The sequence below is a fragment of the Lissotriton vulgaris genome, chromosome 1_1 (assembly GCF_964263255.1).
Source record: "Lissotriton vulgaris chromosome 1_1, aLisVul1.2, whole genome shotgun sequence".
Classification (NCBI taxonomy): domain Eukaryota; kingdom Metazoa; phylum Chordata; class Amphibia; order Caudata; family Salamandridae; genus Lissotriton; species Lissotriton vulgaris.
The window spans coordinates 318,170,260-318,198,088 of NC_141685.1; the positions used below are offsets into that span (position 1 = coordinate 318,170,260).

The 27,829-nt window shown below is 45.3% G+C and overlaps 2 protein-coding genes across 2 annotated transcripts in view; both read right to left on the reverse strand.

The window, feature by feature from the left end:
* Positions 1-8,295, reverse strand: part of DMBX1 (diencephalon/mesencephalon homeobox 1) — a 42,601-nt gene extending 34,306 nt beyond the window's left edge. The window contains exon 1 of the mRNA XM_086936162.1: positions 8,160-8,295. The gene's annotated coding sequence lies outside the window, so the exon portion shown is untranslated. The remainder of the gene's footprint in view (positions 1-8,159) is intronic.
* LOC147747115 (uncharacterized) overlaps positions 1-27,829 on the reverse strand; it is a 46,639-nt gene that overhangs the window by 5,062 nt on the left and 13,748 nt on the right. The gene's annotated exons all lie outside the window — the stretch shown is intronic.

Below are 27,829 nucleotides of genomic sequence, written 5' to 3' on the forward strand. Positions count from 1 at the left end.
CACAAATAAAAGGGAAAATCCGATGACATTGAGGGAAATATCGTGGTGTTGCGACTGGGTCCCTGATCATAGTACTCCAAAAATAAAGTTTAAACTTTGTCTTTGGCATGGGATAAAAGAGATTGTAATTGTGAATTAATACTAAATGTCCTTGTTTTCTAAAGTAGAATTTTATGTGATGTGAAGAGCATCACAACTGTTCTGTGTGCTATCCAGTCCTGTCACAAATGTGTTTTAGCCTTCCTCTCCCTTCTCCCCATCAACACCCTGTTTTCTGTATTCTGCCCTTAGCCTGAACCCCTTTACTATACTCTTATGCACACAACCTCTGGATTCGGGTCCTTCTGCCACAATGAGGTCATGTTCTCTATAAACTGTTGTGCTTTACTTAGGAATGCCTCATTTTGAAACTTATAAATATGAAAGGGGAGAATCCTGAAAATTCTGTGTGGCTCAAAACACGACCATTGACGTTTTTTTCATGGTACTTAATGATTTTTTAACAATACTTACATTATGTGTGTATAAGGTTGAAGCATACTGCATACTAAAATAGGGGCTTATTGTAAAAATCTACAAATATGTTAGGTAGACATTGAAAGACAGCCCAAAACTGAAGCAACATGCTTAGTCCAGAGCAGGGTGGAACGCTCTTTCTCCGAAGAGCAGTGATAGTGGTCTAGAAGACCCTTTATTCAGTAGCCAAAGCTCTCTCGTGGGCCAGTGCCTTTCCAGTTAAATTACAGGCAGTACTGGTTTTGAACCCTGCAGTATTACAAATATGTGCATTAGAAGGAATAACATGGGGATATTGTCATTCTGCCTACTTAAGGATTGTCAACAATGCAAAACCACATTCTTTGTTTTACATATAGTATAAACATTAAAGAACAAGTAACCCAGATATTAAAGACTGAATGTGCCATCTCAGATTTTGCAGATATTAACAAATTATTTACATTAAGCTCCCATGATTGACCATGAGTGTGAGAAAGAGCCTGCACAATTACTTACTCTGTGTTATTGTCCTAAAATACTTGGGAGCCTGCAATACCCCTATAAAAGCCTGTCTCTAATTTCCTTATTGCAGGGAACGTGTGACATCTCTAAATACCTGTAATAATCAAATGACGTAGTTTCTCAACTGTAATAACCTTTTTCAGTTGAGTGCTGATGTAATAAAGACTGCTTCCAGAGCCATCAGCCAAGGTCAATGTCAGGTCACAGAGCATAATTAGGGCTGCTGTATAAACACGGAAACAGGAACTGGCTTTACCTTCTCCGGGTATGCTTTTCTAAAACAAACAGTGATGAGCAGTAAGGCGATATGCATGGAACTATGTCTACTTTTTACACAGAGTAAAAATAGAACCTGTCATTTTTTTCCTACACATTCGGAGCCACAGTACAATTTTGATCTCACTTACATTATACAGATTTTTTTTAATAATCTACTAACTGCTTGTTGATCTGTTTAATTTTGCACTAATTCCGCTATTATAATAGTTGTCTGCAATAATACTATCCCTTTTATTGAGAAAGCAAGTCACCAAAGATTTAAGCGGTGTGTAAGAAGTTGTGACCATGTGTTATGAGGAACAAAATACCCCATTTTGTATATTAGAAGGATATTACAAGTAACCTCGGAGTTCCATGACCTTATAACTGAACTCTGCATTTGACATCATTGTTTTATATGGTTCACAGAATTCCTCAGTGTTTTACAATTTTTTATGTTACAGGCAAATTTAGCGTAACTAAAGTACTTTTTTTTAAAAACAAAAAGTGTATAATTTGAGTTTAAAATTAGAATCTTTTTTAACTTTTGTTGCATTTTCATGTCCCATTTTGCACAAACTAAAACGTTAATAGTATCAAACGTAATGACTATCAGAGTCAAAAACAATCTGTAATTCATGGGAAAGATATTCATAATGAATTTTTGGATATGACGTATTCTTAAAGTACACATATGTATATGTAAAATAAGAAGAAAGTGTCATGGTGACAAATTATAATGTGTAGAGGAAGTGAGGCCATCAGTAATGGGATGATTTCCATGCATCTGCTGAAGATAAGTGTTAAGACACAGATCAACACATGACCATTGCAAACTGACTTGCACTACATAGGTACTACCTACATCCTTGTACCTACAAGTTGTTATGCTCACTATACAGACAGACGCTTGTTCGCTAGGTATAATCACTCAAGACATACGACAGCCCATACAATGTTCATGCAATTGAGGTTTAAACGTATACCCATGCAAAAATATAAGTGGTATAAGTCAAGGTATCCTAAAGGGTGGTTAGATACACCACCATTGTGCGCATGATATAGAATCACTAGTGCACATTATGTGCTTTTGTATATGTTTAGAAGATTCATAGCTGTTATTCCTGCTATGAAATATGATTAAAGCCACAGCACACAAGCATGAAGTCCACCAGTGCCAGAGAGGTCATTCAGAACACCTCGGCGGGAAGCGCGGCCTAGCAGCTAGAGCTGCAGACTTTGGTGCCTGGGACCCAGGTTTGAATCCCAGTCCTGATGCTTGACTCCCCATTGTGTGATTCTGGGCAAATCACTTCACCTATATGTGCCTAAACAAAATTGACATGAGGTGTATGAATTGTATTAATTTGATCTACATTTAATGTACACAACCTTGTAGATCGCCTCCCGTTCCCCCAGGTAATGTGCAGTGCTTTGTCGCTTCTTAGCTAGATACGTGCTATATAAATACCATGACATAATACACCGGGAAACAGCCAGGAAGGCTACGAGACAGTGGGCTTCTTGGATGGTGGGGTGGGCAGAAAGTTCCTTTCCTAGTCCAGCCTCAAGGGGGCAGCACTTCATTTTCTTTTAGGTATACACATGATTTGTTACAACAGGGATATATTGCCCCTGGGCACTAAGGATGGTGCTGAAGCACATACATAATGTTCTCTTCAGACCTGCCTATAAATCTTTGGCTTTTTATTTGGCTGCCCCTATTTATTTATTTATTTTTTACGTCCTGCATCCAATGACTCATCTTTCCTGGAGAGGGCCAGATTCGCTATCTCATGTGGGTGCATTTTATTCTGACATTACTCAAAGCAGTTTGAATGCCTACTGCGGGCCCCTAGGCCAGACTCGAATTCTTCCTGCACTTTAAAGTCACTGTCCATCCCTCCAAGCGCACTATGTATAGGAAAGCGCTATCTGGGCCCAAAGGATGGAGGTGCAGTGCGTGGCAGGTCACAGAATGCTTTTTTTACCCTCATGTGATGATTTAAAAGTACAAGAGAAACTTGCCTGGCTCTTAAGACCTTGGATGGCTCTTCCCCTCGTGTTCTGGGTGATGTCTCTGTTGCTTTCTTTGTCTCGCTCATTATAGGCACGATGCTGCAATGAAGGGTCAGGCTGGTCTATAAGACAATCTGGCAGTGCCCGATGGGCTGGTCTGACAGGTCAGTGTGTGGGCCAGTTATTTGGCTATTTGTGGGCCTGTGTTATTGTCTTGTGGTCCGGTTTTTCCTGTGGAGGCCCCTGATAGTACCTGAAGCATTGCTTGCAGCAAGCAGAAATACATTTGTTCACACACCTTACAAAACTCCTCTATAGGGTGTCTTTACAAGTACAAAACGGACCCAATTTGCAAATGTGGGCCATTATTTTCAGCTATCTGATTTGCTAGTGTGGCGCCACTTTTATTCTGGTGCCTGTGCCGATTTTCTGTCCCAGTCTGATCCTGCCTCATTGCAGTGCGCGCAACGAAATTCGTTTTATATATTTAATTCTTTATTTACCTCCGTTGATCCATATTCCGGTGTTTACTATCCCCCGCCCGGCCTCACCGCCCCACAAAACTCCCTCCACTGGCTGTCCCTGTTTCTTTTGCCACCCTTCATGGAGAATTGCTCCCTTCTCTTTTTTTAACGTCTCTCTTTGCACAATTTGGAGATTTCTTTTGTTTTTTCTTTTCTTCTATCTTACATCAGTTTGGGTGTTTCTTTTAGTTTCTACTAAATCTTCTTTCCCCTTTTCTCTACTCATTTCCTCTATTCTGCACCCTCTTTCTCTCTCGTTCAGTTTTCCCTCCACCCTTTCTGAATTGAATCCCTTCCTTACTCTTCCCCGCAATCTGTCTCTATATGTATTATGTGGCCTCTCTATTGGTGTCTCCTTCCCCCAAACCCGTCTCCTTCCTTCTCTCATGCTGTTCTCACTTTTTACATATTTTTGCAGCTTTATATAGCACGAACATGACCCGAAGGTATTTACATTAACTTTTATGCATTTTAAGGCTTTACATGAGCACCAGTTACATTACAGAAAGAAACTCTCAATTTTTGCGGGGAGATGAAGCGATTTGCCCAGAATCACAGACTGTCGAGCCGACGCCGAGAGCAGACTTTTGTTCCCCAGTTCCGAAGTGGGTAGCTTTGGCCCCAACCCGCATCCTTTCCCTGTGTTTGTTTTGTTTCTGTTTAATGCCCCATCAGCAAGTCTTCCTCGTTGTCGTTTTCTGCCTCTCTCTGGCTAGTGATGACTTCCAACCCTCTTTTGCCTCTCTCTTTACACCCAGTGGTTTACCGCATACAAGTTAGCGTATCCTTTGCCTAGCGTTTCTATTTGTGCTGATAAGTAGTAAATCAAGACACATACCCCTCGCTGCGCCTGCAGTTTGTACCTAAAGCAAATGTTGAAGGTTCTACTAAAAGTACGCTTCCTCCTCCACCTGTCCCCCAAACCCCACCGTCCGACACACGCCCTCCTCAGTTTATCCTGGGCCAGCACGGCGTTGGAACTTTAATCACGCACACGCACCGCACGCACACACGCACCAGGCACACACGCAGTCTCTCCGCCTGTGCGCCGCCCCGGGCTCTCTCCCGCCGGGTCTGTTTGTTATTAAAACATCATTATGGAGATGCGCGGATCCGCGCGCAGCCTGTGATCCCTATAAATTACGGACGCCTCTGTTCCAGATTGCGCCCCCGGGGCCCGAACACGAGGTCCCGCTCTTTCAGGGGCTCGAATATTAAGTAAGTAGGATGTTCAGGCGGCCCTGGCGCATCTGACACCCCAGGGAAACGCAGATAAAACACATGCACGCTTCAGACTGCGAAGATCAGGCAGGGTCACAGAGGCAGGCAGGGAGGGGGCTGGATACAGTATTTCACTCTTAGGGCGCCTAGAAGGTTTTCAATGAGCATTTTGGCACTAGCTCGTTTTAATATGTTGATTTGTTAGAAACAACTCAAACACGGGTGGATTGATAACTTAGTGGGTTGAGAACCGGTTGTAGAGGCTAGGCTGTGTACAAGTTGTATATCCTGTACGAGTTGCCTCAGCCTTTCATCCGCCAGTGGTTGGTAAACACGTGCACCATTTGAGGTGGGTTAAAATAGCACTTAATATTGCCGTGCCATTTCCTTGCACGTGAAGGTTCCCGGCTCGTCGCTAGTTCCGGAGCCCTCTTACAGTAAACTTTCGCTAAACAATGCCGCTTGCAGGGTATCAAAACCAAATTCCAATTTCCCCAAATCTCTGCAAAAACATACTTCTTTTGCTGTTTTCTCAAATTTAAGCGCCAAGAAGCTTCGCTCAGTAAATGAAATGTTGAAGAACTACTCTTGAACAGATCTCCCCCTCCCCCCCCCCCTTCCCCCCCCCCCCCTCGGCTTGTGGGATCTCACAGACCTCGATCCAGTTGGTCTTTTGGGATTAGAGGACTTCAGGTTTCATGGGTGGAACAGACATTAAAACTCGTACACAGAAAGTGTTCCTAAACAAAAAGTTAAGGGGGGCGGCTTGCTACATTGGAAGACATTTGAAAAATAATCTTTGATGGGTTCTGAAAGCTTCCTGACATAGGCGCTGGAGGTAGGAGTACTGGGGGTGCGACAGCTCCCCCTCCCCCCCAAAAAAACAGACTGTGGTTCAGAAAGTGAATGACCCAGAAAGATGCCTTGACTTTTTATTTGTATCTTGTCCTATATGCAATGCGTTCAAACACAAGGGTCAAATGCCAGGCTATGTCTTCTGACAAATCGCTGCTTATTCTTTTGACATGTGGATTGGTGTCCACTTTTCTTTGACTGCAAAGTGAGAGGACGTTGTACAGTTAATTCTGCAGCGATCTTTCTTTGGCATGGGGAGGGTCAAAACAGCGTCATTTAAATACCTGAAAATGAACTATGCAAATATTTCAAAATATATCAGGAGCCAGGTAAGCAGAAAGGAGGAATAAAAATGAATCAAGCTGCTTTATTTGGTGATGCACAAATGATCAATATTTGCGGAATCCAATTTTCCAAACTTGACCGTGGGTGCTGCATAGTTTCATCAGTAATCAGTGCGTTTGTGCTGATTTAGAGGCCATTTCAAAGGAAAATGCACCGCCTGTAACTGACTGCATCTCCGCACCATGCTCTAGGCACCTGTTTGGGACAGTGAGCTCCAAAGGGCACCCCCGAGCACACACTACACCCTCAGCCCTCCCCTGCTGAATTGACGTGACTTCATTGCTCCAATTGTGCAACGCTTGGATTTATCACAATCCCCGTGACTTCTGTGGCGTGTCATTGGTGGCAGTACCCCCGCTCTGAAAGCTGTCCCAGCACCACTGCTCCGGACAACTTTTACCTTGTATTATAACCTGGTGGTTAAGTAGTTACAATATAAAATCCCTCCTTGTCGCACTAGTGATTGTAATAGTGACAATCACAGAAATACCAAGTCCAGTTATAATAGTTGCAGAACCACTAGCGCCTTTGATGTTAATTGGAAACACAATAGCAACAGTAATCATTGTAACAGTGACACCAAAATGTGTCACCAACATCTGCCAACCAACAGGGAACTCACTAGTGATTTCAATAGATAAACGTACAGTGTCACTAGTAGTCGTGATACCGACATTACAACTCTCTGGCAATATTAATAATTAAACTGATAGTGAAACCAGAGGGAGATGTGATCCCAATTCTGAACATAACAATAATAGTGTTAGCTATAGTCAGAGTAATACCGCTAGTGGTGGCAGTGGTAACACGCAATAGTAAATTGTGATACCAATAGTAAACACACGTGTAAGAGTTGTAGTAACAGTAGTACCAACAGCAATCGAGTCTCGATACCAAGAGTAAAGGAACAGTAGTAAAGTATTAGTAAGAGTCACAATAGTAGTGATAATAATACCAATAGTAAGGACAGAACTATAGTACCCGTGATACCAGTAGTAATGGAGCGCACGTAGTAACTGCTGTCACTCTCACACCCTCAGTCAGCCAGCCTGCAGTACAGCGCTGCGTTGATGGCCAGCTATGTGTGCACTATACAAGCACTACACATTCAGGGACAGTAGGCGCTTTAATAGCGCCCACAGAAGACTTGACTGAAACAGCAGAGGTCTCTGCCCCCGTCACCACTTCTGCTAACCCAGGGATGGCTGCAGTGCCTATTACACGTGATGTATGCTTTGATCTTTGGTGAATGTATTTGTGACCCTACGTGAGGGCCGGGGAGGGCGCTGGAGGCTACTTGGGGTCAGCTTGGCACATCACCCGGGCAGTAGGCAGAGGTGGGTGTAGACGCATCTGCTGCTGCCACTAACCTGGAATGTTTGTATAAATGCCATTTCCTAAGCATCTTTGGAAAGAAGTGCGCGAGAGACGTGAAACGCCCCCAACAAAAGTCCACTTGCGACTCGTGCACATAGTAGCCATATGCAAACGGCACAGAAGTCACGTTCTATGCACAAATAACAACACCGAGCTTATTTTGGCTTTTATTGCACGCTTCGCCGTCTGACCTTCCGTGCTCAGAACTTTCTATCCTACGAAGTTTAAAACTCTGCAAAATACTTCCTGAAAACAGAGATGCTAATGTCACACGCGTCAATGGTTTCTTTAAAAGCTGTTCTTGCGTCATTTTAAGATACTCCTTGCCACGTGCACCCTGACACAAAATATTGGCCCTCTAAGAAACTTCGGCGGTGCCCCCTGGGCGCTGCCAGGCTGCTGTTCTCGCTGGTTGGCATGAAAGGGCGCGCCTGCAAAAGTTGCCCTGTGCCTGGTCATCCTCGGTCATAACGCTGCGCACGCCAGGCTCGGTCCACTACAAGGAAAGGGGGGATGGGAAGACACAGTCTGCACCCCTACCTTGTGGCCGTGGCTGGCGGGTCCCCTCTGACGGCAGCCTTTGGTCTGTCTTGGGTCTCGCCGGCACTGGGCTGGACTCCTCCGCTGCACTGCGGCTCCCACCGATGTGCCACACTCCGCGCTCTCACGGTCTCTCCGTCACTCCATCCTCTCGGAGCGCTCTCCGGGCCACAGAAGCTGTCATCTGCTGGAGGCCGGGCTCCGGACAAGGATTTTTAAAAGAGCTTCTCGGGAGCCCGGAGCAGCCCTGCTGTATCCCCACTGGTCCCTCGGTCTGCCAATCACAGGGGGCGGGTCCCAGGGCATGCGCCTTCCATCACGTGGTCCCCGCCATCTACTCGAGGCCAGCCAGGTGTGAAGTCTAATTAACTGACTATAAGGTAATGGCAGCCACTCCTTGGATGCGGGGAAGGCGCAGGGGTGGCATTCGGTGCCAGGATGCATCTGTCCTCCTCACGCACCATTATCCATCACCTGAAAATGGTGAAACCACGTATTACTTTCGGTTCATAACAGAGTGGGGCGACCTAGGCGGGCTCGTTTACACATTTTAAATACCTCCAGTGAAAAGCTTTGCTTTATCAATTGCAAGTCAATTGGGTAATAATCGTATGACATTTTTTTTTATAAGTAAAGCGCTTTGGATGGAAGCGCTATAGTTATAAATCGTCGTGATACTTGCCTTTTTATAGTGCACTTCCGCCACTGGTATGATTTAATGTATACAGACATATGTTGAGGGTGTGAAAGGCTGCCCACTCAGACGATGATCATTTGTGTGTAGTTTAACAATATCTTGTTTTTAGATAGAGCTTTATACTGCGTTTCTGCGGTCTTAAGTGCTAAATTAATAACGTGCAATTACTTGATAGGTATATATAGTGTGTTTCCGCTATTCGTATTTTCTAGAATATTATACTGTAAAAGAATGTGTTTGTCTTCCTAATACGACAGGGATCTCGTTTGTGAATACTAATAATAGTAATTTGCTTATTTCTGCGCTTCTGCCATCTTTAAATTGTATTTAATTGTACTATATTGGTACTTATTGAACATGTACCATGCTCCTGACGTATTATGTTCTGCTTTACTATCTTACCTATGTTGTGCTTTGTTATCAAACTCTTTAAAAGTGTTTGCGCACCTCAGAGGTTTTCAAGGCGCTAGAGTGTGAAGGGCTACTCGAAGGATCCCACTGGCTCATTTAAAAGCGACGGGCATCTCCCATGGCGTGCGTAGGGCTCGCCTGAGGTGAGTGCGCGTGGGGATGGCAGTGACCGGGTGTGTTGGGAGTTGTTGCAGGCCGCGCCCGCGCATGCGCCATGAGGGCGGCTGCAGAGGCGCAGGCACCGGACCGCATGAGCTGCCCTGTGGCAGTCACCCGCTGCTCTTCTTGTCACTCCTTCACGTGGGCAGTGGGTAATATGGGGAAAGGCGTGTGTGCGCCTTTCAGATCCAAATATCGATCAACTTTAAATCTCCCATTCATATGGTTTAATGATAAAGGGCCGCGGCAGCGCCTCAGCTTCATTCGACGAAGCCCCTCCATGCATGGGTGATTGTGAGGTATTGTGGGACACTTGCTCACTCACGCTTATCTTAAAGGAAACGGTGCATATTTATTATTGACTTATACATTCATCCATCCATCATTCTCTATGGTATCCATGCAACCACCCCCCGCCCAGAGGACGCCTTCCGCCCTACACCCATCTGCACATGGCGGGAGCAGTGGTGCCTATGGAGTCCATAGGCGCCCTATTCTCACCGACAGACCCGAGCCAAAGAGCGGCAGGGTCGGGTCCCGATGTCCTTCCAGTGTGCGGCGGACAGACGTGTCTCTCAGACTGCCCCTCCCTCACACCTCAGAGGGCGGTGAGCGCCCTCTGGAGACCTCAGGGCTGGACCCCCTGGATAGGGAGGGGGCAGCAGCACTGCGCATGTACAGTTCACGGCTCTGGGGGCGGGCCGGGGGCACGGGGAGGGCTTCAGCCGCAGGCACCTGCCAGGGTGTCCTCTCCATTAACCACCTTCAGATGGTCACCCCTGGTTGTATGGCCTGCCCGTTTATATGAACGCCCCGCTCCGTTACCATCTGCAAGTAGAGGGCATCTCACTTATCCTGTGAAGACCCTCACCTGTTGACGTCACGTCCAGTAAAATATGTCTAAACCCACCCAGAAGCAGAACCCCTTGAAAAATAATGCCTCCCTATTGAGCAGACATCGTGGCATCTATTGTTTCCGGAGTTCAGACGGTTGGTGAGCACCAAGGTCATCAATACGCATTTAATCAACGTCACAAGGATAAACGGCTGAATCAGCCTCATCGAGAATGAATCATATGCTCCCTCGGTGGGTGCTTGACCCACCGAGCTACTTTGCTTCTAAAAACGCATTGTACCCGGTTAGTTGGACTTACCAGCATGTCCTGCCCCTTCAGAATGTGACATCTCAGACAAGCAGCACAGCTGCAGCACTGCCTTCCCTGACACTCACTGCTGCCCCTTCAGTCTTTGACACCTCAGACGAGCTGCACAGCAGCACTATTGTTTCAATGCCGTAGGCTAAAACAACTCCAGGCTGCGCGAGACCCCAGAAGGGCAGCACGGAAGCCAATGGCAGAGTTGGGGTCCCGTGAACCCCGAAGCAAGCATGGGAAATGGTCCCCAGCTTGGTAGTAAAACAAAGTCACCTTTTGGAAGCGGGGGGGGGGGGGGCCTTGCTCACCTGTGACCTGGTGCCACTGCACCCGCTGCACCTCTGACAGCAGTAGCACTACCCCTCTGGCTCCTAGCATGCCCCCCCTGCCCGTGGGACCCAGCCGGGCTGCGGCGCTGGCAGCTCCGGCCCAGTCAAGCGGCGGCTCTGTTTGCTCTTCGGCTTTGCAGCGCTGCACAGAAAGAGCAGCGCGAAGCGCCGCGCACAGCAGCCTAGGCGCTGCCTTTTGAGCCGCTCGCAGCTCTAGAGGATTTGGGACGGGTTGGTGGGGTGGGGGCGACAAGACGCCATCTCAGGCTCCAAAACAGCCCTTCTTCAAATGACTGCAGCTAAGAGGATTAGACCAATAATGCCCTTCTCTCCTTCCACGTTTTTCTTCTTTTTTTTCAAGAAAAGATTTCTTCTCCCGGAGCAAAACCGTTTAGGCAGGAATTAAGGTTAAAAAAGGGAGGGGTTAGAGGGCGGGAAGAGCTTTTCATTTTAGACAGGGCAAGAATTTGGGATTACGAACCGGTTGTACGGACCCGCAAAAGACTATTCTAGTGGCGAAGAGGTTTTCCAGTGAAAGCCAAAATAAGAAAAATATATTTAAATATATTCAAAAGAGGAAACGCAATGAATTAAGACGAAGTGAGAGAGGAAAAGGCGCGAAAAATGCACCCCCGAGAAGGGCACCTTAACTGACCCGAAAGAATAGACATATGTTTGCATTACTTCGAAAAAAAAAACACCCCCGTTACAACATAACACGCCAATTGTGTTATTTTTGCCTTCCATTTGTGTCTTTTAAATTACATTCTTAGCGAATTTCTTTACATATTCAAATATAGCTCTGTCTTTTTAGGCGCTATAACGCCCACTTTGCTGTGACATACTATAATGTCCTCAATTTTTGGTGAGACACTATAGCAACCATGCTTTTGGATAAACTGACATATTAACGGTTTTTTTGTAAGACGCTATACAGTCCATCCTTGTATTACCTGTGTTTTTTCTTACGCTGCGGCGATCACGCTTTTTATGTGAGATGCAATTGTGTAAAAGGTTATTTTGTGAGACATTACAGAGGACACGGTTTTTAGACACTAGTGTCAACGCTATTTTTTTTTTAAACTATAGTTCCCACGTACTTATGTTAGATGCTGTAGGGTTCACGACGTTTATGCGACTCTGCTATCAACACTTCCTAGTGAGGCGCTATATTGACCTCGTGCTCATGTGAGGTATTGTAGTGAACACGTCTTTTTGTGAGACTCTAAACTGTCTTAAAAGATGTGTGCGAGGCGCTATAATTTTCGCGCACCTCTGTGAGATGCTATAGGAATCACGCCTTCCTATAAGAGTCTCTATGCTGTCAACACTTTTTGTAAGCCACTGTAGGGGCCACGCGCTTCTACCAGATGGCAAAGTGACCACAGCTCTTATATAATTGTATACCGGCAAAAGTTATTTGTGTCTGGGCTACAGTGTCAGGGATTTTTGGAGACTTTGGAGAGCTTTCCGTGAAACGCTAACAGTGACACGATTTTGTGTGTCACCACATTGTGAACTAATTAGTGATACGCTATAGCGTAGCTCTGATTTTTTTGCCGAGGCGCTATTTTGTCCAGGTTATTGACGCAGACCGGATTCACTATAAAAGAAACCTCGCAGAAATGCGCTCCTCGGACGATGCATTACCAGACTATCCGATGGCCCCATTTTACAAGGGAGTAGCGTCTACGGTGCTTGCACTGAGAGACATAGCGTTTTGCTTTTCCATATAAAATTAGGGCTTGGAGTACAAAAATGCACAGATTAATCCTGTGTTGGAGAGGGGGTCACGCCTCTCAACGCATCAATGCAGAGTTCTGCTACTAGCCACCTGAACTCGGGCTTCGAGGCGCCATTCTGTCTGTGACATCACTGCTCCTGTACTTTGGAAGTATGTCTGTCCCTAACCGCCCCTGTCCTTGGCCTTAGGTGCACCGGTTCGGGGGACGAGTTGCTGTTTGTTGCCAGGCTGCGCACTCAGAAGTGTACATGCTAGTGCCCGCGGGAACGCGCAGCCGGCACGTGCACACGCCGGGAGCACCGGGTTCGAATGCCAGGGCGTGCAGCAGAGAAGGGGCTTCCGTGGGGGGTGCGTGTTTGTGGATGCAGGGTCTATGGCTGGCTTTGAACTGTCTGCAGCACGTGTTGTCCTGAGCACAATAGTGCCCGCGCACCCACAACTGAAGACACACTCTGGGCCGCGGAGCGCATCTGGTGCTGGAGACTGATTATTAAACATATTTAGTTCAAGTTCTCAGTAAAAGGTGAGCTCTGACCCCTGCTCCGGACGGCCCTCGTGGCCAGTCTTTACCACCACGTGCTACAGGCACAACCTGTGAGGTAACTCCGAGGTGAAGGGAGCTTTTTCACTGCCCAACAGGATAAAAGGTGGCTGCTCTTATTCCAGCAGCCTAGACCCGGTGAGATATATAAACATATGTCAGCAAGGGGGGGGGGGGGGGGATCAAGTTAAAGGGCTGTAAGAATCGGGCTGGGGTTCTAACTGTGTCTGTGTTAATAGCAAATCGTGTGCTGCGCAGAGAGCCCCGGGTGCAAAAGAAGGGTGGATTGACAAGCCTCTTGCGCCGCAGGTGCGCACTTTTTCCCATATTAAAAGTGGGGCATCGGAGGGCAGGGGGCTTGGGAATATGCCCCGATGTACAGATCTTGGCTTTCCGCATGTCTAACAAACATCTCTGGGGCCTTGGACCTTCAGAAGCCTTAGGTCCCCCCAAAAGCGAGTCACCGAATATTTTAATACCATGAAGCCACACCGGTATCGATTCAACATGATCAGCAGGATTTAAGCAAAATATTGTGCCATCTTTACACAGTGCTCAGCTCCCCTCATTGTCCCAAAATCACCGCGAATAGCACTTTACCCAGAAGCCACTTCACTTTCTAGTTGTTGAGCATCTGGGAACTATATAGTCATTTCTTCTAAATAACCTGTTCTTCAAAAGGCAAACGCCACATTGCAATAGGATATTTCATGCTTCGGAAGATGGATTAAATGGTTCATACTGGTCCGCCACTCAGCACTCATTTCCAGCTTCACTACAACTTTTGTTTTCAATACAATTCTTTATTACTATTTTTCTAAAGGCTGTCTTTTTTTAGATTTATCTAGCACAGCACACATCGGATACAGGTGCCTTTGTAATGAAAGCAAAAAAACTGAATGCCGTATCAATTCTTGTAAAGCGAGTAGCAGCTAAAAAAAAAAAAGATCGTGGAAAAAATGTTCAGTAATACACATTTTTGCAATCTGTCTTTTTGGTACCAGAGCCACATTTCGGATTTCGATTTTGATCCTGCAGTGAGGTGTCATCCCCCTTTAATTGCTATCTGAACAACCACTTGTAGCGCAAATGAATACGTAATGTTTCAAAATCACACAATTGTAGATAATGACCATATTATTCCTGAATTTGCCTACATTTGGAAGGGACTCATCATCGACTTTCCAATAATGTGATTTACAAGTGTTAGAGATTATTTCTGAAAACGAGACACACCTCTTTTGTTTAAAGGCCTTATTTCATTCGGGTTTCTGTATTTGGGGACGGGGTGTAGCCCCTTAAAATGTAATAAAAGCAATTTTATAAATGAAGAAAATCAGGTTTCGAATAAACCCCAATAAAGTCCTGTTTCCCTACTGGAAATATACTTGTGGTCGTGAGTGCACCTGTGGACGCACCAAATCTTACTTTTAAAGTAATCTAACTTCTAATTCTTTTTAATGTTATTATTAATTTTACATTTCTGATGAGAACAATACTTGTGCGTTCCTTGGTGGCGTTATTTATGTAAAAGGTGTTCGATAAATAAATGTACTAACACGCAGTAAAAAACGCATCGTAAATTAAGCGCAAAAACAGCGCACTCTGGACATTACTGATGTTAAGCACACGGGTCTCCGATGTGCCTGGTTTTCATGGGTAAGGCAAAGTGCACTTAGGCGCTATTCCAGACGTGCGTTTCCAACCTTTGTTTGTTATTGCGCATCGACATGTATCTAAAGCTCAAACCCTCTCAAACGTCATATAGTAACCGCTCTGCGCGTGCTCCCAGGCCCTGTGACATAACCAGGAGGTGTCAAAGTGCGCATTCGCTTAACCAGTCTCTCGGGCCTGTTTTGTTTCCTCTCTATCGGCATTTTTATGCGACCCGGGATTTCTACCGGCACTTTATCCTGTATTGGTGGGAAGAATTTTAAAAAAGGGATTAACTTGTGAACTTCTAAAAATCAGAAGTTAAACGGGAGGCGAATCTAGGCCACGGCTCAATTGTGGGAACCGTTTCTTAAGCAATTAAAGCGAAGAGAAATTCTTCTCAGCCCCCTCCTCAAAGCTGCTTTCGGGGGGATTTGGGGCAGGCGGACGCACAGTCTATCAAGGGGGCTTTAGAGAGCAGTGATACGGGGGGGGGCTCGGACTCGCCTTTCTTCAGGGGGGCTCTTGCGCCCTCTCCATAAGACCCCTGACACTCTGCCTTTTAATCTTGTTTATAAACTTAAACTCCTTCTTAAGACCCCATCGCCCCCTCCCTTCTCCTTTTCTTTCATGTTTTTTCGAGGACTCCAAGTTGGGCTCTGCGAAACCAGCGCTCAGAAATACAATATCAAATATATGTTTACTGAAACATTGTAGGGCTTTATTTCCGGGCAAATATTTATTTTCTGCCCCCCCCCCCCAAAAAAAAATAATCGGACTAGACTGGAGAAAGAACTTAGCTTACACGATTTTGTCTCGAAATGTTTTGAATTATTCAAATATATTGACTTTTGTACCTTCCATTCCAGAGTGATTGATGCGCTCCCGAGGTACATGTTAATGTCGAGGGTTGCGTATAAATCACGCATATTTCTAAAAAAACTAAATAAATGCGTACTTTGTTAAGGGCACCTTTGTTTCCACTGCTGCCGCGAGCATGTAAATAGCTCCTCGTGACCGCTTTCCTTATTTCCGTGGTGCTGCACAGTCTGCAATGTGAAGTGCTTTGAAGTGCTGCTGAACACCTGCTCCGCGACCAGAGAAATGCCCGCCATAACGAAGTAGCTGAGTGAGTTTGCGCGCTCCTTAAAGATATTTGTATGCAACCTGCAGGTAATGGACACGTTTCTACCCCGTAAAGGCCACCTCAGGGGTTTCATCACCTCAGGGTGGATGCAGTGAGTAACAGCGGCTTTTGTAACACCTCATGCTCGAGAAAGTGCGCAGACGACCAAGGAAAATACATATTGATGCTAAAATCAGTGTGCATAATATCAACAAGTTTCTATTTTAACAAAACACGATCCCGGCCTTTGTTAGAATAAAACATACATTTAATCTGACTAAGTATCTTTGTCATTTAAAACGTCTTCAGTTATATCGCGATATTAACATTATCTCCGACGTACATCATTTTTACGATGTCCGCGCACCTTGCCCCAAGCAGGCAGTGCGCCTGCCTGCACCTGCGCCACTGTCCGTAGTGAAACGTGAAATCTCACACCTGCCTGCTGGGATCTACCTGCTCCCGTTAAAGCGCGCGCCGCCCCCTGCCCCTGAGACATCTCATACACGAGTATAAAGCAGAACACCTCGGAGTCGCCGAGCCTGGCGCCTGTCGCGAAATTAATAGCCCCCCAACTTCATGAATACATTAGGTTCAGAATTCAAAAGAGGCCGCAGCCTCCTCCCCTGTATTCAAGGGTACTCCAACACCTGCTCATTTAAGGGCAATTAATCATTTTGATATATGGTTTAAAATTGACTGCTTCCCAGGGACCTGTTTTTGACAAGAATAACAAAGCAATTTGCCAGGAGCCATCTCCCGGACATGTTATTAGCGCAGCCTTCATCTCGGAGTTTCTCTCCCCCACCCTTCTTAAACTCCGATTTAGGGGCCTGCTTAAGGAGTCCGCCGCCGCTCCTTTATGCGCCCCCTTTGATGCTTCTCAAATCCTCTGATTCCTGCCAGGGCCGCGCATTCCCCCGTCCCTTAAACCACTCTGGGCTGCGGCAATGTCACTCGCGCGCCATTCCCGCTCCGCGAGACAAGGTGACCTGAATGTCATTGGCCTGCTCTGCTGCTGCCTGGCAATGCCCGCCTCTTCCATCACTTCCTGCTGCCCGGACGTTTGCCAGCAAAGCACGTCAATACGATATAAGAACCGGGATTTGTTATCTGTTCGTGCCCGAAAGTTATCGTGACAGTACGACACTTTAAGGATCAGGACGTGTGAGTTGCGATGACGCAAGCGCGAAGAGCCCCCCATGGCAGGCCCAGAGTCACGAAGCACCTGCGCTGGCCATGGTGCTTATGATCCAACAAAAAAAGTTGTTTGATGCTGGAATGCTAACCTTTATCAGGGTAAAAAAAAAAAGACACACTTTGTGCGGTTTTACTTACTTTGGGCCAAGTAAGTGTTACTGGAATGGATCGGTGCAAATTATAGTCGAAGCGGACGTAAACAAGGAGATATTAGTTAAAATATATATATATAATAACTGCGCCATTTGTATTAACCGGATTCTTCTCTTTAGCTTTGTTTCATTCTGTAATTTTAATAAAATAGACTACCCATCTTGCACTTGCACTTTATTACCCACTCTACAATTTATATATTTCAAGGCCTCAAGATGATAAAGAGGAAGACACCAGCTAAAACACGGTAACTAATACCCCTCGTGCAACAATTGATTCATTTCAGATAGGTGCGGTTAGCGCAATATCAGATGAAATAGATAGGAGTGTGCGCCGCCTTTCTGTGGGGTGATGTATGGCGGCAGGAGTGCCACCGGGAGATGGTAGTGGGGCAGACATCTTGAGGAACAAACTCATATTGTGAGCCAGGGAGCCCTTGAGGCCCCAGAAAGAGTATTAGAACCTGAGCTCGAAGCACAACTTGACCTCCCACTGTGCCTATACACCAAATGGTACACCTACCCTAAAGAGAAAGAAAGGGGGAAGGAAAGTAACGGTGTGTGCTAACTAGAGTACGAAGGGCCCTACCTTGAGAACTGGCCAAAGGCCCACTTTTCCAACCTGTAAAAGTACAATTGACCATGATACGTTTATAAATGTACAAAAGACATAAACCACAGCAACCATTACAAGCAAAATGGAGGAGTTGTTAATCCTGATTAGTGATAAACGTAATGAATTATCCAAATCAAGAATACTCTCAAGAATATAAATACTAACAACAAGAAGGAGAAGGTTATAGCAATGGGAAGGGCAACATTTATTATCACGAACAACTGCCCCCTCAAGTAAGGTACCTGAAATGAAATGAAATGATTACGCACTTGTATAGCGCACGACTACCTGTAGGCATCTCTGCGCTTGTACAAATACCGCTGAGGAACCCTTCCTGGCCTTCCCTGTGAGGAGCCCACTCCTGGGCACCCCCAAGGTGGAGGCCAGGCATCCTCAGCATTGTTGGGGCCGTTGTAGAGATTAAGCAAGCTATTGCCCAGAGTTGCAGAGTGGGACTCCATGATTGGAATAGGCACTGAGGCGAGAATTATCAGGTCCTAGGAAATTGAGCCTGAGACCTGCCGAGGCAAGAATTGAACCCTGCCAGACTCCTGCATCAGGGTCTGCCGCTCTAACCATTGAGCCACATTTCTCTACCTAGTAAAGACACAGAAAGGGTAGTACTGAAGGGCACAAATAGCCCATCAAGCCCAAGTGAAATAAATGGGGGACCGGCATTAGTAAATAATTCTAGCCAAGGACAACTGGCAGGGGCTAACCGAGTCCATATGCACAGGCCCAACCCGGAACAGTCCCTTATTATAAATACTGAGAGGGAAGATGTTAGGGCCAATGAGGGTAGGGTAAATGTATCCATAAACCCACCGCCGGAATGCTGTCCTTATATGGCAATTATGGTTAATGTTCCGGGACTGCTGCCAGGACAAAAGGAGACTCATGATAGTCTATTGAATAGAGCAGTTTACTGGCTCAATAAGAACTGCGGATACCCGGTGGCTGGAGCTGACCAAATACTCCTAATGCAGAGAGTGAGTTGGATAGGTCCCCTACACATAAGACTCATAAAGGAGATTGTATTATTATCAATTTTAAAAAACTAGCTGGGTAGGAAATACCCTCAATAGAGCAGGCCCGCCTAGGCAATATGATCAGAACATATTTGTTAGACTTGGCATCTTTTGGCGTGTTTCCCCTGACTTTTTGCTTTCTGACCTCCCGGTTTTGACTCTGTTTTTGCTGGTGTGATGATTTTGCGCACTTTCCTCACTGCTGATCAGTGGTAAAGTGCAGGTGCTCCTGTATAAACTGTGTTATGGTTTGGTGTTTCCATGATTGTCCTATTTGATTTATGTGTCAGTCCCTAGTAAAGTGCCAGGGCCTATAGATCAAATTCTGTTGGTGGGCTGCAGCACTGGATTGGGCCACCCACTCAAACAGCCCGTAAAGTGTAACTCTGTCCTGCCATTGCAGAGCCTGCCTGCAGCCTGGGGCTGCCATGTTGACTTGGAAAGTGCCCACACTTGCAAGTCCCTAAACCTTCCCATTTCTACATGTGAGTTGCCCCTCTGGTAGGCCCAAGGTACCCCCATGTGCAGCGTGCATTGTATGTGAAACGTAGGACATGCCCTGGTGTGTGTGGCATGTCCTGATAGTGAATTACAGCCTACTTCGTTTTTCACTATTGCAAGGCTACCTGTTCCCCATAGGCCAGACTGGGCAGTTTGATTATTACATCCTATAATCCTAACTGACCCAGGGAACATGGTAGAAATTCGAGTTTAGTATGAGTGAACTCAGAATGATGTTATAGAGAAATTGGACCCTATTTTCAAAAGAATAATCACTTTTATACAATAATCATACTTTGAAAATAGGGACCAATGTTCTCTATAACATGATTCTGCCCAAGGTCCCTATACTATACCTTTTGGGTTCCCTTGTTTTTTTGTAACACTGAACTCAGAATGATAACATGCATCTTTTAGTGAAGTTGGTTTTAACATTCTGGGTTTGAAAATACCACTTTTATAAAGTAGGTATTTTCTTGTCTAGCCATCCAAGCCTGCCTATGCTAGGTTGTGTATTCCTTGTCTGGAGTTTGAGTGACAGGGGTTGGGGGATTCCAGGAGACAGGGTGAGTCAGCACAGGGCTGAATAGCAAGATCTACATGTAGGTGGGTGGGAGGAGTTTCACCTGGGACATAAATAGGACTGTGCCTTCCTTCCACAATGCTCGCTCCACCCAGTGGTCGAAGTGGGGGGGAAAAAGTAGGGAAACTGTGGGCGGAGAATCAGAGGGCGGGAATAACTAGTGGATTGGGTCAGTAGGCGGATTCAGAGGTGTGGCAGAAAGAGCAAAACATTCCACTTTTTAGTATTTTTTCCCATTTCACTAACCAGTTACAGCTTATTATTTTATTTAATTTAACCAATAGATACACATGTTTATTTAAGGTTTAATATGAGTTATTGACATTAAAATACATTCACAAAGTGGGATACGTTTTCAATCACAGAATGTCGCATAGATCCGTAAAAATGGAATCGCATGCCATTTGTCTCTTAGCCATGGAGTTTCTGTCATCAGCACTTCTCCTCCCTTTTTCCACAAGAGCAGTTAAAAAATGAATGGGTCAGATTATGGACGACCCCAGAGCTGATAGACTATAAAAAAGGTCTAAAGGAGGTTATGGATATAGATTGCTGTAATAAAGTCCATTGGCTCAAACACGTAAGATCCTGGTTGCTAAAATGAGGTCTATCACACTTTTGGAATGAACCAATTATTACTGAATTCGTCCTCAAAGAAAATTCTAAAGTTATCTTTCTGGTCATATGTGAGTCATGAGGTAGTTAACCTAAATATTCATGGGTCTCTGACAAATAATTTTTTATTGTTCAAAGATGCAGCATCTTTTGAATATTTTTTAGATGAGATTCACTCCCCGTTAGCCAATACCCTCTACATGAAATTCAGATATGGTACGCTTAGGACAAATGTTTGTGAACTGAGGTGGTCTAATAGTAGCAGTAACCTGTGTACTTTATGTGCGAACCAGACAAAGGAAGAAGAGGCACACATTTTGTTTTTTTGTCCAACTTATGCAGCACCAAGAAAAAGGTGGATTTTGCCCCTTTGTTGGAACATATGTTCCCGATCCCATAAAGAGGCTGGAAGAATCCTAAAAACTGACACTACTCAGGTTATAGTTTTTGGTATCAGTAGATTCCTCCTGGCTGTTAACTTTATAAAAATGAAATTGGGGCTGAAACTTTGAAACCACAGAATTTTTCTTTAAGTACAATCTTTTTAGCTATACTGTTGCATATCAGGCAGAATATTTAAATATCAATATATGTCTCATTAATTGTGTTACTGTTGGACACACGGATCTTAACCATGGGTGTACATGCATGCCTTTTTAGCTTTTTAGCTCTTTTAATTATTTAAATATTTTAATGTAATTCTTTTTCTTTCACCCGTAATTGTTGTCCAGGGTTTAAATGAACTTCTTACAAATCATAATATTTCATGCTATGTGACCTTGTTATTTATTAAATGTATATTGGGCAATTGTAAAGTAATTATAATGTATTTTATGTATCTTTTATGGCACTTTATGTACCGAAATAAAGATTTAGAGAATGGCAAAATACCCTAGTTTGCAAAATATTTTCCACATAGCTATGGGTTAGCCATGTTTGCCACATAATACATCATCCACTTCATAATCTGATGATTTTAACTAATACATGGTTTATAGCTCAAACTTATCAAAAGTTACAAAAAAATGTGACTTGTGCTGCTGTGAAGTGGAGGGCCCTTTGCAAAGGTTGACTGGTCACCTTTCTCACTGCTGCAGTTGTATGTTCTACTAGTACTAATAAGGAAACATCTTTGCAGAGACTGTTAGCATGTGTAAAAATTTAAAAAATAATAAAGTATCAGAAAATTTACAGCACCACTAATACCAGTGTAGGGTGTCAGAGCACTTTATATCACACATATTACACAGAGACAATCAACCATACGTGTGTAAATCACTGTTTAGGAAATGCTACATAGGACAAAGGACTACAAGGTGTAGGAGTCACATGACAACCACACTAGTAGACAGCATAGTTTAATAGTGATTGGTCTGGAGAAACACAAACTCAGAATTTAAAATATAATACCATGGTTGGGGGTTCTCTTTAATAATCAGAATTGATTTCTACCCAAATTATCCCTTTATTGCAACATTAGGATAATCGAAGACTGTGGAAAACACCCTAACTCTCTAATTTATACCTTGGAGTTTGCATGCAGCTTTTACATGACAGTTAATAGCTCACTGTTCTATGTTAGGATTTTAACTTATTACCTGCAAGTAACAACAGGGTCTCACTAACAAAGGCAGTACCACACTGACCTATTCACATTATGTGCACGTTGTGATCTGCATGGTAAATGTTGTTAGCAGCTGGCACGTTAAACCTCTGCCGTTCCTTTTCATGAGTCAAAACTTCCACTAGACAAAACACCTTTTCTCTCTACTAAGAACATTAATCACTGGAGTTATCCGACATTTTAATTTTTGCTGAAAATTGTCGGAGGCCAGGAAGGTGGGAGCAAGTGCTTTTAAAACCATATTATATGTACAAACATGATGCCCCCACCTGAAGTTAGTCCCCGGCGTGGTCGCACTGCCCTAGAGCCACCCTGCTCAATAGTCCTGTGACCTCAGTGACAGAGTCAGTGTCACTCTATGGTGTGCTGCTTCTTAGGTCTATCCCCAAGACAGGAAGTGAACTTCATGGATTGTGGTGGACAGGCCTTCAAGGTTAAAACACACTTGCCACCGCTAGGGTCCACCTGCTGGTGCTAAAAAACGAGGGCTTTTAAGGTCTTGCAAAGCCTTCTTAGGTCTAGCATGTAAATTTACTCTCTCAGGAGAGTGGTCTGGTGGACTGGTCATTAAGGCTAAACCTGGATCCCCAGTTCCAAATCAAGCAGCTCTGACCATAGTGCCACATCCTCTCCTCCACTGAACACCATACTGCCCCACTTAGAGAAACTTGCACTGCACTGACCCGCTATAAACAACTGGATATGACTCAATTCAAATTGCGCACTAGACAAGAGCTATATGCTGCCTAAAAAAAATGAACAACATCCTAGAAAAAGCAAACACTCATTGGGAATGCAAGATTAAGTAAACATGTGAAATGTAAGCAGGAACAACATGGTTACCTTTTTCCTTTTCCACGCATTATTCAGAAATTAGTGAGTGCTTTTACATGACAAGTTAAGGCCATGACTACATGGCCTGGAAGTGACCCGTTTCAGTGCCCATTGCGTATATCTTTTCAAAACATAGGCAGTATGGATTTAAACACACAGCCGTTGTACACATTTTGATTTCCAATTCACCCATCAAGCAGGTATTTCAGTACCTCCAGGAAAGGTGCACTTTCCCACCCAGGGAAAACAACGTTGTTGAAAGAGACTGGAGTAAACAAAAGTAGTGCTTCACTGGCAAATACTGTAAAGTGGCGCTAATGGGTTTAGGTGGGAATACATCAATCTGGCCACCTTGCAACCACTCTGTCTTGCTTTAATTAGTTAGTTAGTTATTTTTCATAGTTGGAATGTTTTATTTCTCTGCACCCCGAGACTGCACTTAGATTTTGAAAAATGTGAGTAAAAGACAATGTTTCCATCAAAAATATTTTTCTTTTTTGGATCCATTTCAAAAGGGAGCAAATAAACAAAAGGAGGAAAGAGGGTAATACCCGTTTCTTGAAGTCTCGGTTTTCACTAACTGATGAGAAGCGAGACAGAAAGAAAGGGAAGAGGGGAAACAAAGAGTGGGTGGGGGGCAGCTGCCAGCAGCAGGAGAACTGGACACTGTAATTGTCTTCTGTGAGCACGAAGGAAAAGACAGTCTCTTTTTCCTTCTATGCCCGTTCCGCCCGTCCCCAAAAGACGAGGCTGAACTATCGGCCTTCCAATTTCTGGCTTCCGGGAGGCAGGGTCGGATTGGGATAAAAAATTGGCCTGGGCACCCCGAAAAAAAGTGACCCACAATTGCAATTTGCAAACCTTCATGCCAAAAAAGAAAGGCATCCGTTTCGAGTCAGATTTGTTTTTAAATTGCAAAGTTGAAAAAAACGTTTGTGTTTCTTGTTCTGGGCTCGCATTCATTGCTTCATTCCATTGCACAGTATTTGAATTAAACTCCTAACTTCAATGGGAGAAAACTGGCAGCAGGCACCCGAGGCTTGTCTGTCTGATGGACCTGAGGCTTGTCTGTCTGATCCTTGTGACCTGCTGTGGGAGACAAAAGCTTCCTCCTCACACTGGCGACGTGTTAATTGCACTGCTCCAAAGACACACCTCTCTCAAAGGCTCACTGACACCTTTGTGGGCCCAGGATGGAGAGAGGTGCACCACATGATGCACATCTTTCTGATGCTGTATTGTCATTCCACAAGTAACAATTGATGGCCTGCTCAAATTACCCGGAAGCTGGAAAAAGGTTGGAAAGTTGAACCCAGTTATACAAAGTTGCTTGAGGCACAGGACTAAGAAAATCGGCCACACGTTTGCCTTTGCCACAGGCCCCTCGGCACGATTGCCCGCCCTGCCAATCCGACCCTGCTGGGAGGCATGTTTAAAATAAGAAAGTAGGGGAACGGAATCACTAAAATTAGAGAAGTAAGGGCACGCTTTGCCCTGCTGAACCCACCCACTCTACCTCCTGTGGTCTGTCTGATATCCCTGGCCTACACTGTGAAAGGAAAGAAGGAGTCTTGTCAACCAAGTGCTCCAAGACTGTCCAGAACTGGTTTGGACTAGGCAAAGACCTCTCTGCCTTCAGAGAACAAAGAGAAATTGAGGATAAAAAGGGGGACCCAGACCCCAGAACTTTAGAACTCTTTTGGGATCAAGAAGACTGCCAAGAAGAAGAGCTGGAGAAGCTGTAAGGAGGAACTACCACTTTGCTGTGTGCTTTGCTGTGTTGGCCTGCAGTGGTGGCTTCTGTCTTGGGCAGTGAAAGGACTGAACTTTCTGCAATCTACTTTTGTGAGTGTCTCTAAGGGCTTGAGGTAGAGCCTGCCCCCTGTTCAAGAAGTCTCAGGAATAGCAAATACTTCAAGCCCGATGCCGTCTACGATGCCGCTGCTGTCTCCATGTCCTGAAGGCACCGCAGGGGGCACCACCGCACTGCGACCCTGGTCTCACGACGACGCCTGCTGATGCCACCACGGAGCCGCTGCTCGCATAGCGACCTGTGGGCACCACACTCTGCACCGTCTTGCTTCACAACGATGCCTTGGCATCTTCGACGCCACCGCTCCATGCTGAACTCGACACAGCTGCTTGCACCATGGTTTGAGGGCACCGCTCGTACAGTTACATGATTCACCGCCCTCATCCCACACTGCAGCCTTGGCCTACCGATGCCGGTGCCATCGACTCCAGTTCGTCAGCCAACGACAGCGCTTCAGCAATGACAACGCCCCTGCTGCACCGTGACGTGCCAGCACTGTAATGAGCACCACCTTCACCTCACACTGCGACCCTGGTCTCCCTTACAATGCCATCCAACGCTGCCACGAGCCGCTGCTCGCACCGCGACCTGAGGGCACCACATGCTGCAACGCTGCACTTTGCACAGCAGCACCCGACACCTGCCGACGCAAGAGCTCCTGACTTCATCCCACAGGAGTTCAATCTGCAACGCATGTGACTACGAGGACGCCGATGATCCCTGCTCAGACCTCTGGAACGGACGCCTGCGGAAGCCATTCTTTCGGCAGCTCAATGAGAGGTCAGCGACGCCCTGCATTTCTGAAAGGTACTGTTTGCGGGTCTTCCCGACACCATAGCTCACCCGTGATGCCACGGTCAGCCAGAACTGCTTGGATTTGTTTGTTCAGGATAGCCAGGACGGAGCTATCAACATCAAGGGACTGTGTTTTCACAGTATCTTTGCAATGTAAAGACATCTTGCAACGCATATATCTTAAAAGTACTGTACTGTGGACTTTTATCGTATTTGGTCTTGTTTAAGTATTTAAAAGTATTGGCTGCTTTTCTAAACTGGTGTGGTGTCCTTTTGTAGTGCTTACAATGTATTACTGCTGGTTATGTGCAACTGCTTTACACACTGCCTCTGAGATAAGCCTGACTGCTCGTGCCAAGCTACCAAGGGGGTGAGCAGGGGTTATTTTAGGGGTGTAACTCCCTTATCCTGACTAGAGTGGTGGTTCCTGCCTGGCTTTGGTGCAAACCGTAGCCAACCAGAAATCCCATTTCTAACAATATCCCTTTTACCCCTTGTCTTTTTTCTATAGGCACCTAAAGTCGACTCCAAATAGGATAGAAGAGTCTAACCAACCATGGTTACACGCTGAAATGATAACCTACCCCCAATATGCACTACTGGTCTCGAATAGATACCAGGCATTAAGCACCCTACAAGATATCAACTGACAAAAGGATGACTATCCCCCCAGTATTGCTTCCCCTGACAAGTCCCCAGTTGATATCACACGTGTTGGAAGTTTTCCTATTGATATAAATGATACAGGCAGTATCTAGTTTCCAGAAATGTGTGGGTTTGGTAGGTTTCCCTAGATGGCCGACGATCCCCGGGCCAAAAAATCATGGGACCCCCCTTGCAAAACCAGGTTGGTTTGTGATAGGTTTTGGGCCCTTGCCTGTCACGGGTCCTTGACTCACCCACGTGAGTGAGGTACCATTTTTATTGGGAGACCTGGGAAAATACTGGGTGGGAAGAAATTTGTGGATCCATGCAGATTCCATAACTTTCCCACACAGAAATTTGAGAACAAAAGTGAGTCTTTCTGCAAAATTCGAGGTTTGCAGGGGATTCTGCGTAGGAGAATGTTGGGAGACCCACACAAGCCATATCTCCCTGGACTCCACTTGGTGTTTAGTTTCCAGAAATGTGTGGGTTTTGTAGGTTTCTCTATATGTCCACCGAGCCCCTGGCAAAAACTCATGGGACCCTCATGCAAAACGAGGTTGGTTTGTGAAAGGTAATTTTGATGTCACCGCAATAGGTTGTGGTCCCTCGCCTGTCGCGGGTACTTGACCCACCCATGTGAGTGACGTACCATTTTTCTCGGAACACTTTGGGGAATGCGGGGTGGGTGGAATTTTGGGGATCCCGCAGATTCCAGAACTTTCCACCACAAAAATGTGAGCAAATGTGTTTTTTTTACAATTATTTAGGTTTGGAAGGTTCTGGTAATTCTGGTAACAGAACCTGGTGAGAGCCAGTCAAATCACCCCATACTGGATTCCTCTGGGTGTCTAGTTTTAAAAAATGTATAGGTTTGCTAGGTTTCCCTACGTGCCGGCAGAGCTAGGGTTAAAAAACTACAGCTAGGCACTTTGCAAAAAAAGGGTAATTTTTCACTGTGAAAATGTGGTGTGTCCACATTGCGTTTTGAGGCATTTCCGGTCGCAGGAACTAGGCGTACCCACACAAGTGAGGTTTCATTTTTCTTGAAAGACTTTGGGAAACACAGGGGGGTGGAATTTTGTAGATCCAAGCAGATTCCAGAACTTTCCACCACAGAAATGCAAGGAAAATTTGTTTTGTTTGACAAATGTTTATGTTTGCAAGGGATTATGGGTAACAGAACCTGGTGAGAGCCAGTCAAGTAACCCCATACTGGATTCCCCTGCGTGTCTAGTTTTAAAAAATGTATAGGTTTGCCAGGTTTCCCTAGTTGCGGGCAGAGCTAGGGTTAAAACACGACAGCTAGGCACTTTGCAAATAAAGGGTAATTTTTCACTGTGAAAATGTGGGTTGTCCAAGTTGCAATTTGCGCCGTTTCGTGTTGCGGGCACTAGGCCTACCCACACAAGTGAGGTACCATTTTTCTCAGAAGACTTAGGGGAACACG